Source organism: Amblyomma mixtum, chromosome 2 (genome assembly GCF_055824585.1).
Source record: "Amblyomma mixtum isolate Tamu chromosome 2, ASM5582458v1, whole genome shotgun sequence".
Classification (NCBI taxonomy): Eukaryota; Metazoa; Arthropoda; class Arachnida; order Ixodida; family Ixodidae; genus Amblyomma; species Amblyomma mixtum.
The window spans coordinates 230,588,202-230,597,732 of record NC_143013.1 but is presented as its reverse complement, the minus strand read 5'-3'; the positions used below and the strand labels follow the sequence as shown (position 1 = coordinate 230,597,732).

At 51.3% G+C, this 9,531-nt stretch overlaps 1 long non-coding RNA gene across 1 annotated transcript; it reads right to left on the bottom strand.

Annotated features, from left to right (window-relative positions):
• Nucleotides 1-576: 576 nt before the first annotated feature.
• Nucleotides 577-7,766, bottom strand: LOC149362906 (uncharacterized). Its single transcript, XR_016288540.1, has 3 exons — nt 7,535-7,766; nt 1,133-1,311; nt 577-729 (listed from the first exon to the last, which is right to left on the bottom strand). It is a non-coding gene; the product is annotated as an uncharacterized LOC149362906 (long non-coding RNA).
• Between the last annotated feature and the right edge of the window lie 1,765 nt (nt 7,767-9,531).

The following is a 9,531-nucleotide window of genomic DNA, read 5'->3' as shown; positions in this document are numbered from 1 at the left end:
ACCGAAAGCAAAAATCAAAGAGGCTAACAATGCCGCAGCGACGAAAATATCCGCGCTTCAGTTTGTGGAAAACCCGTTTGGCTTTGTCAAGAAGCACAACCGCCAGTTGAAACATTGAAACATGTAAAAATGTACTGCTGCTGCTCGATATTCCGTGATTAACCGAGTTTAACCGTCTGTATTTTTTTTTATGTAAGCAGCGAGCACACGTCCCCTTGGTCTACTGAAGCCAGTTTTTAAGAACGCACAATGCACACTCTTCAGAAGAGGGCAAATACGGGCTGGTTGGTACAGTCGGGGACAAAAGTCTCCGCACCACGTGTTCCTCTAACGAAGCCGATAGCTCTGCTATTAGTCAGCGGCTGGAGACCACACTTGTGGAGGTAAAAGTTATTTTTTTGTTCTTTCATCTCCCCAAGTTCGGTCTCCAGCCGCTGTCTGATAGTAGAGCTATATGCTTCGTTTGAGGAACACGTGGTCCGGAGACTTTTGTCCCTGACTGTACATGCTTGAAGAACTGGTTAAAACAGCGCAACGGAAGACAAGAGGAGGGTGTGGTGTTTGTCCTTCTCTTGTCTCGTCTTCCGCTGCGCTGTTTTACCCAATTCTTCACACATTCTTCACCACGTGCGGAAAGTCCGGGAAGGCGTAGACGGCACAACTGTCAACGCTGGGTATGGGCACCTTTCCTTGATCCTTGTAGCAGCTGCTGCGCATGATGGTAAGGGCCTGTTATTTGAAAGAACAGCACATTCACTGTCAAGAGCAGCGTCTCGCGTCAGTGTCACAGTAAGTTTTAGCACGACGCGCTCTATTGTTAACACCAAATTGTACAACATCCAGTTTCTTGTTTAGAGCAAGTGAAAACATACCCTAGGACCAAACGGACGTCGACACTCGGCACGCAGTATATGTAGCAAAAGGCAGAAGCAAACAACTAATTGATAATAAATAACAATAGATAATAATAAATAATAGGGCACCTTTCCTGTGGTTAAAGCTTTTGTCACACAAAACTTGCTGTGGGATCACATTGATGAAGCTGCCGCCCTGGTATTTTTTTTTTGTGAAAATCTGTTGATGTAACTAAACCAAAAACGTAATCAAGGAATAATATGACACTGCTTCTTACCTTTTAAACCAAAAGACCGCCGCATGTTGTGGTTCCAAATGGCGTCACCACACGTGACTCCACCGACCAGGAAGCCGTAATGTTAGCCCAGCAGTGTTTCCTGAAGCTCAATCTTAGCAAGTGCGCAGGCTTTAGTTTTGTCTCTGGATGAAAATCGCCCAAGACTTGCGTCCATTTTCCTGCGAGAAGAATCAAGGCAGGGCACAAATTTTAGAGCGCAGTAATATATCTACTTCCCCACAAGTGCTATTACTAGAAGAGGCCGTAGGACAGTGCGTTCCCACGTTAATCGAAGCCAGATTGCACGTTGTAAAGTAGCGGCGGCCACCTGACGAGCATGTCAGCTGTGCGCTAGAACCAGTTGGTTATTGGCCTCTGCTGGAGTGGCACATAGCCACCGTCGGGGATTGGCCACGGTTCGCTGGATACTCATGGAGGAAATAAACGTTTACTTAACTATGCTACGCAGGCATTGGTTAACATTGGAATGAAAAATAATGCAATTTAGAAATATAAAACAAAGCATCTCCTTGGCTTTCAGGTATAGTCATGGAGGATTAACTGAGACGTTTATGAACGCATACCCTCCTGGCTTTTTCACCATAACAGAGGGGAACCAAAATAGAAATGGTTAAGCCCTAATAGACCTTGGGGGATTTCCACATACGTTCTTCGCAGAGAAGCAAACCGCCGACGGAGGCTCGGCGTTTATACGCTGCTAGGCTGCTGACCTGAAAGGCGCGGTTTCGATCCCGGCAGCGGCGGTCACATTTCGATGGAAGTGTGATGTCAATGCACGTTAAAGAACCCCTGGAGGTAGAAATTATCCAGAGCCCTCTATGGCGTCCTCCCTCACAGCCTTAGTGAGCTTGGGACAATAGACACCATAACCAACACCAAATCGCCGACAGGACCGTCGAAATAAGCGGTTGCCTTTGCGCTTTCCAGACACCTCGTCTTCATTCGAAGGACAGCGCATTTTGTGTTACTACAAAGCCCCCCACCCATACCACAGGTCAACAAATCGAAAAAGGGAAAAAATGTGATGCAGAGTGAAAGGAGAACATTAAGGACACTATGTGCAAGGTACTACATTACAAGCGGTGAGGAACAAAGAGAGAGTAAGCTGTCCTCTAGCGTACTCCTTTTTATAAAAAGGAGTGTGTTAGAGGACTGTTTAATCCCTTTTTACTACCTTGTGTACCTACAGAGAGGCGTGTACCTACAGATATCTGCAATGCAAGTTTGTATACAAGTTGCAGTCCGATGCCTAATCTAGTCAGTATGGAAGCGGCACTTCAGAAGCCCGCGGCTGGGCGTAGCCAGAGGCTGGCGAAGTGCAACGGTCGGACAGGCGAGAACGCCTTGTAGCACGCTGGTGAGCATGATTCGTAGTGCTGGGGGCAGCTGCCGACGCGAGAAATGTTAAGACGCGGCATGCACGCCTTAGAAAAGGATTGGTTTATTGGGGTTTAACGCCCCAAAGCTACTCAGGCTATGAGAGACGCCGTAGTGAAGGGCTCCGGAAATTTCCACCACCTGGGGTTCTTTAACGTGCACTGACAGCGCACAGCACACGGGCCTCTAGAATTTCGCCTAAATTCGACTGCCGCGGCAGGGATCGAATCCCCGTCTTTCGGGTCAGCAGCCGAGCGCCGTAACCGCTGAACCACCGCGGCGGCACAATCAATCCAAAACTGCTCCCTTCAAGAAGGCATCGACACCGCGCAAAACTTCATCGAGGGGATCAACAGGGCCAGTGAAAACACATTGCGGAGTTATTTTTTCTCGTCGATCCCGAGCAACCCGAGAGGTTAAACGTGCCTTCACTACCACTCGGAGTCCGAATAGTTGCTTCCGAAAGCACCATCCGTATTCCATAGGCGCTTTCCCCCAGGCAAACGCAAGAAAGAGGGAGTGGCTCGTGACCATAAGAGAGTAAGCGAGGCGCTTATCGGACCAAGTCAAGGATTGTTGGGTCATCAATTTTAGCGCGAAAGGACTCATAAGCCGCGTTTACATGAATGCGACAGCAGCTCATCGCATCTACTTTTTAACGCATCGTATTCATGTAAACGGTGATAATGCTCTAGGAAAGCGCATCGCATCAATGCGCCACATGGGGGTAGATCTCGAATGGCAAGTCGACTTCAGCGGTGAATAGAAACAGGTTTGGAGGTGTCCCTCCTCCTTCTTGTCGTGCCCGCCGGATAACAAAGCAGACTTGGCTCAAGATGGGGTCACAGGACCCCTCTGCAGCGTGCAATGGGCGAAGGGTCACTGTCCCACCGGACTCGATACTGTAAGTGTAAACAGTAGCGCATCGGCTCCACGGGATACGCTAGGAAATGCGATGCGCTGCTGTCGCGTTCATGTAAACGCGGCTATACGCTCACGAAACAGACCAAGAGTCTTGTGAGCTCATCGCCGCGACGACTCAAAACACGCTTTCTGCGCTCGCTCCCCCTCTTGAGTGGACTGAAAGAATGTCAAGCCGTGAACAGAAGATGAATGGGAAGCTGAAAGGATTCCAAGTAAACTTGGGGGAACCTGAAAGAGCTCCCAGCCACGAAGAAAAAGAGTCCCCGAGAGCTCCGCGGTCCTCCGATTGTAGAAAACCGGATCCCGCTTCCGACGCGCGCGCTATCGCCCGTGCGCAGGCGCCGATATCTGACATGCACAGATATCTGCGCCCCTCTCGCGCGTCGCGCATGCGCACACAGGCTCCAGCGTACTTCCGTGGGCGTAGGCGCTTCGCACGTACGCCTAGGATGTGTCTATCGAGTTAGCGTATAAGAAGCCGCCAACTTTAATGAAGACCCCACTTGAGAGCTCGCCCGTTTTAAAGAGCAAGAGGTATTCGGCCCTTTGAGGCCTTGAAGGTGCCATTTAGCCCCAATGACACTGGACAGCGTCCGAAGCGCGCGACGCGCCGGCATTGTTCACAACCCTCGCAACTCCGGCGCATGGGGTAAACGAGCCATCGGCGCAGTAAGCTCCTAACCTAACAGGCAGTTTGCTGCGGAAACAACGCAGGGCATGGGAGCAAGACGAGGCACTGGCGCCGTCTTTGTACCGGTACGTTCCGCTTTTCTTGGGAGTGCAGTAGAAGCTAGGCAGGAAAGGGAAAGGGAAAGAGAGAGGCGTTGCCCCTTCGGTGCTGTTCACTGTTCGGCCCCATAAATTCCCCCCTTTCACCCCTCCGTAGCCCTAGCCCGAACAATGAAAAACCCACTCCCAAATGTACGGGGACAAGAACCAGTTTCTTTCCCTTTCCTGCCAAGCCTCTGGGGCATTGGCAAGAAAAGTTGTCCCCGAGACGACCACGCTTGCCCTGTAGCGATGGTGCTACTGAAACCGAGTGAAGAAAGCCTTTTTTCTGCTGGACAGCATGATGCTGGATGGCACCATACCCGCTGATATCCAGCAGAGTCTGATATCTGATGTCGCTGACGTACGCTGCCCCTCCTCCCACTCCCCACGAAACCGAAAATTCTTCGCCAACACTGTCTCAGTGTTCGACTTGAGAGCGTAAACTACGGGAGCTTCAAGTGTTTACTTCGGAGAGCTCAGCAAACATGGAAAAGACAAAATCCGGACATCCGCGGATGTTTCCGGAAACATCCCTTAATGATGATGATGCCCATGTTGGCAACACGTCGTTGTCACCCGCCAAAAAAAAAAAATTCAAAGAAAAAAAGAACAAAAAATGAAAAGACGCACTGCACACACCCACGCCTGCAGTCACCAAAGCCTCTTGGCTTGAGTCCACCAGTGTTGCTAGCGTGCCTAGGTGGCTGTAGTGTCCATTTCACGCTCCACTTCCACAAAGCCCAGTGCTTCAGGGAGGGTGGCGCCCTTCTAAGTAATAGGGTGCCTTGATGTCCGCGCGCCTCAGCTTTCAGGGTGGGGACACCCTTTGTGTACCACCTCGCGCCGCCGTTTCCCGCTCGCAGCGTCATGTTTTGTCCCACGCGCCGGCCCCGTACAGTGCGCCGTGAGTGTGGCATCGTTTGTATGCGGTTACGTGGCGACTGGAATAATGGGACTGAACTACGCAGTGCATAGTTGTTTATCTCGTGGCAACAATATTCTGCCACTTTTGAGTGTCTATTATGCGCGGAGCAGTCGCTCACACTACAAGACAATCGAAAAGATGTGACGGACTGCTGCGTTCTCCAGTCGCTGGCTGCACTGAAAAAGGGCAGCGGTTACTCGGACTTCATTCGCATTCGTAATTAGAGTACCAGGGTCGCCGAATTCCGTTGAATTAAGCTCAATTTATTGTTCGGACGAAAGGACTGTTCACAGGGCCCCAATTTTCTCGGGTATGCCAGCAGCGCGGAGGATGACCTGCCAAATATAAATATTTCTGCGTAGTTAACGCCCACTTTTTCAACATTACTTGAGATTTCTTCGTCTTACTACTGCACCATATGTGGAGAATTCCACGAAGCAGTGGAAAATTTCTCTTCCAAAAGGTCTGCCGCCACACTGCTATCAGGTGTACAGCTGTGACCTGTCTGAAACCTGTTGGTCATACTTTCTTAACTGCTTGTTCGACAAAAGAATCATGCATGCGGTTGAGGTTTTCTCTGAACATGTAGATTGATACGATGAGACGGCGTTTTGCTGATTCTTAGTTGCTAAGTAGCCTTAAGCGGCAACCGCATGAGGCGATATTCCTTCGCGATGCGTCGCGCGATGACGACGCCGTCGCCCACCGCTGTCGCTGGCGCAAACCGCACGAAGCGACGGGACTCAGCGTCGGAGCGGCGCGTTTTCACTGTTGCTCGACTGCTGCCACTTCTGCGTTCAGTCATTTTGCGTTACTTAACGAGTCGGACAACGTTTCTAAGGCTCCATACAAGATAAAACACAATAAAAACATTGACAGAAATATATTTAGGCAATAATTTAATTTTGGTCTAATGCACAAAGTCAGAAAAGTGCGCACATTTTTTCCTTCCTCAATGAACGCGCGTTTTTTCCGTCTGCTCCCCCCCCCCCCCCCCACACACACACACACTTCCCAGCGTCGTTGTGCGCCATGAAACGCTCGCATTGTTCAGAACCTGCCAAGGTGAGGGGTGCGTTGGCTGCTGCTCCGCCGAAAAAAAAAAAAGACTTTCACGCTCAAAACGGCTCGGAAGTTGCGCACCCGCAAGGCCTACCGTCATTGGCTAGCCTCGCACGCCATTTCCGGGCGATGGGCGAAATTTTCTGCAAACCCAGAAACTGAGCGACGCGGTGAGCTACTGTGGTTCGGTGGCCCTCAGCTCATCGCGCGGCGTGTCGCCGCGGCCTCTGATAACGACTTCGTTTGAATCCCATTATCCCTGCCAAGCTAAACTTAAAAAGGGCCCAGAGCAACGCAGGCCGCCTTCCTGGCTTCCGCGTCCCATCTGCTCCAGTTTACAAAAGACGCTGGCTTGTCGCCTCACTCAGTAGTAGTCAGGCAAGGCAACAGATCTCTCCGTATGTTATGGGTCCGGGCTAGTTGGAAAACCGCGTTTGGCATAAAGCGCGTAGCAAGACACAGAAGACTCAACAGGACAGACAAACTCTCACCCGCCGCCGCTGTCTTCAAGAGAGGCAAAAAAGAAACGTAAACTCTAGGAAATGCCTGCCCAGAAACACGTGTGACGAATTTTACTGACGTGGCTGCTTGGCGCCAAAGAAAGGAGAGTTTTTTCTTGGTAGTGGCGAAAAAAAAAAAAAAAAAGGCTCCTGTCGTTGGCGTCACGACTTCTTCGCTTACTGACTCACAGAATGTAGGTAGTACACCTAAAGTCCCTTTATGAGCTTTTTCTAAAAAAAAAGCTGACCTAGGGGCTTTACGTACGCCGCCAGGATATCCAGTGAGCTGGCGCGAAGAAGCAAAGAGGCGGTTTGGGGGGGTTGAATGCCTTTGCGACATAAAGATAAATAAAGTGAACAAAATGTTCGACGAAAGCTCACATGCTCGCTTAGAAGCGAGAGCGCGCCTAAATAATATGGGTGCCGTCTTTGTCGTCGTGGGAAACGTCTTTTTCGTCGGATTATTTTTTTCTTTTCGTCAGATTCTTTCATCGGGTCTTTTTCCTCAGGAACATGCCAAGTCTATTGACACTACTTCGAACATTCTGCCTTAAACGGGTGGCCCCAAAATATTACGCAAATGGTGCTCCCACTTGTAACGTATCGAAACTACGGGTATCAATTGAGGCGCTATACGCCCTTTATAGCAGACAGGCGCGTCCTTGCCAAATGTAAGTAGTAAGAAAGAGGTGGCCACCTAACGAGTGCATGCGTCGTTCGTACAACATAGATACAGACTTCGAAAATCTTCCAAGAGCTAGGACAGTTTACATGCGCGTGCAAGCAGGTAGGAAAATGCGCACATGGTGGGACCGTACGTACCAGTGTCGAGGTTCGCAACGCGCACAGCAGGCTTGATTTCATTCCGTTGCACACGGGTGTCAACGCTGTCTTCTCGAGTTGCCCTGCGGCGTCCGCTTTCCTCTTTACCGACTGTTTTGAAGCTTGACCCAACTTCTGCGCAACAGACATGGACGACACAGAGAAAAAACCGTCTGCTGTGTTGTTTCTTGTTTACTTCGTCCACGTCGGTTGGGCTGTGTAGGTACCACAGTGTCATACACGCTTGATTTTATCAAGTTCTGTTATCCAAGCTTGGAAAGCGTTCATTTCCTGGTCGTTGTTTCGGCTGCTGCTGCTTCCGCCGCCGTGCGCTGCAGTGGCGGCGTCGTTTCCCACGCAACCTTGCTGCCGCGTTCTTTCTCTGAGCCACTGAAGCAATGGCGCTCGGTCGGAACCCACTCGAACGCGGGACGGGTCCTCACAGGCACAGCGATGGGTCGGCTAATGAGGCGGTTTCTTGGCTCTTACGGCGTTCCGTCGGCCATCGGTCAGGACGGTGCCGTCTTCTTGTATGCGGCAGTGCGGATGGTTCTCTTCCAGCTGGGTCCCCTTCCTGACGACCCCTGCGAGGAGTGCTTGGCGAAGGTAGAAATCGCTCGGATGTGGTCCCTCCTGGTCCTCGTGGTCGGTCAACTTGCGGATCGAGAACTGCACAAGCTTGTTGATCCTGGTGCTGGGAAGCGTTGCACCGCCGGCGGTCGTCATGTCACTCTGCGGTAAGCCGGCGACCTCAGCACACCGGTCTGCGAGTCAGTATCACCACTCTCTCTCTCAGTCGCGGCTCCCGATTGATGAAGGAAGGTCTTTCCTCTCGAGAACGCTCCCTTTCACGTGGAGGGTTACCATCCGTGGGATCCCCGTTTGAAGGGGTCATGCAGAACGCCCAGTTCCAGGAACTCTTTCTGTCGTTATGTTGGCGTGCGGAAATAACCCCTCAACGCCATCCCCGAACTAATCGCCCTCCTCTCAATTCGCAACCTTCCTGCCCAGTTCTCACAATCGTGCAAAAAGTGCAGCAGGGCGCAAGAAAGAGAACTGTCGCTAACAACTCAGGAAAGGGAAACGGGAGGACAGCGGGGTGGGTTAGTGTGCCTTGATGTTGTAGTGCTTGGGATCCCCCCCCCCCCCCCCCCGCCCCCTCTCTCGGCCAGGGTGACAACGGCGACAGTGGCGAAGGTCAAAGACCGCTGAAGGCCAAGTAGCGGGCGATGGCTGGCGCCGGCGGCCACAGCGGCGGAAGCAGTAGCGACGGTGGCGGCGTCAGGTGGCCGAGTCTACCCTCGGGGACATTCGGCGGGGCAGTACGAGGACGTTCTTTCTCCGCAGTGTCTGATGACTCGGCCTCTACCCCTTCCCATCGACCGAGCTGGGAGAGGGGAACAGCCCTGTTGGGTGACTGCCTATCTGATTGGAAGCCGTTCTTCGAACTTTATTACCCAGTCAGGGATATGGGCAATGCGAGCCTATATAAGGCTATGAGTGCGGCCAAGAGACTCCCGTTGGCGAAGTTCCCTTCCAGTGAGAGTCACTCTCAGCTGCTCTTTTGTAAATCATGTAAATAGCCTTTATAAAGTTTTCCTTGCTTTCTTTTTGACCACGCTACCCGATCCCCACAATGTCCTTTCTAACACCCCGCGCAGCCGCTTCACCCTCGCAGCGGCATGTTGGCTCCCACGCGCAGGTCGCGTAGAGTAAACGCCTCCTATAACTATAACATGCGCTATGCGAGTGGCGTGGTTTGTAGGCGGTTGCATGGAGACTGGAATAATGCGACTGAACTGGAAAATATGCAGTATATAGATGTTTCGCTCGCAGCAATAATATTCTGGTACTTTTGAGTGTGTATTATGCATCGTACAGTCGCTCTAATCACACGGCAACCCAAAATTAATGACGGACTGACGTGTTCCCCATTCACTGGCTACACTGAAATAGGACAGCGGTGATTTGGTGTTCCTTCGTAGTTGTAATTTGTA